The sequence below is a fragment of the Narcine bancroftii genome, chromosome 3, assembly GCF_036971445.1.
Source record: "Narcine bancroftii isolate sNarBan1 chromosome 3, sNarBan1.hap1, whole genome shotgun sequence".
Taxonomy (NCBI): domain Eukaryota; kingdom Metazoa; phylum Chordata; class Chondrichthyes; order Torpediniformes; family Narcinidae; genus Narcine; species Narcine bancroftii.
In genome coordinates, this window is record NC_091471.1 from 235199184 (window position 1) to 235200181 (window position 998).

Genomic DNA, 998 nt, shown 5'->3' on the forward strand with positions numbered 1-998 from the left:
TCGAATTCAGTGGGGGGCAAGCTATTGGAGAGGATTCGGAAGGACAGAATCGATGAGCATTTGGAGAGATACCATCTACTCAAGGATAGTCAGCAGGGCTTTGTGAAGGGAAGGTCGGGCCTCTTGAGCCTAAATGAGATTTTTGAGGATATAACAAAAGAATTGATGAGGGTCGGATGGTATATATGGTCGACATGGATTTTAGCTAGGATTTCAAGAGGTCCCCACGGGAGACCATTTCAGAAAGTCATGAGGCTCGGGATTAGTGGAACCTTGGTCGTGTGGATAAAATATTGGCTGGCAGGTAGAAACCAGAGTCGACGTGAACAGAATGTTTTCTGCCTGGAGGTGGGTGACTCATGGAGGGGCCACAGGGATCTGTTCTGGGACCCAGCTCTTTGGGATCTTTATAAAGTTTATAAAGGACCTGGATGAAGAGGCGGAAGGATGGGTCAGTAAGTTTGCGCGTGACACAAAGGTTGGAGGGGGTGGGGACGGAGCTGAAGGTTGGAGGAGGTGGGGACGGAGCTGAAGGTTGGAGGAGGTGGGGACGGAGCTGAAGGTTGGAGGAGGTGGGGACGGAGCTGAAGGTTGGAGGAGGTGGGACGGAGCTGAAGGTTGGAGGAGGTGGGGACGGAGCTGAAGGTTGGAGGAGGTGGGACGGAGCTGAAGGTTGGAGGAGGTGGGGACGGAGCTGAAGGTTGGAGGAGGTGGGACGGAGCTGAAGGTTGGAGGAGGTGGGGACGGCGCTGAAGGTTGTTGAAGTTGACAAGAGGATATCGACAGGATGCATAAGAGTTGGGCGGAGAAGTGGCCGATGGAGTTCAGTCCGGGTAAGTGTGATGTGATGCATTTTGGAATGACAAACAGGAGGCTGAGTCCAGGGTTAAGAGTGTGAATGAACAGAGGGACCTTGGGGTCCAAATCCATACATCCCCAAGGTTGCTGCACGGTGGAGCCTGTGGGACACTATGCTTCTTTTATAGGGGGATTGAATT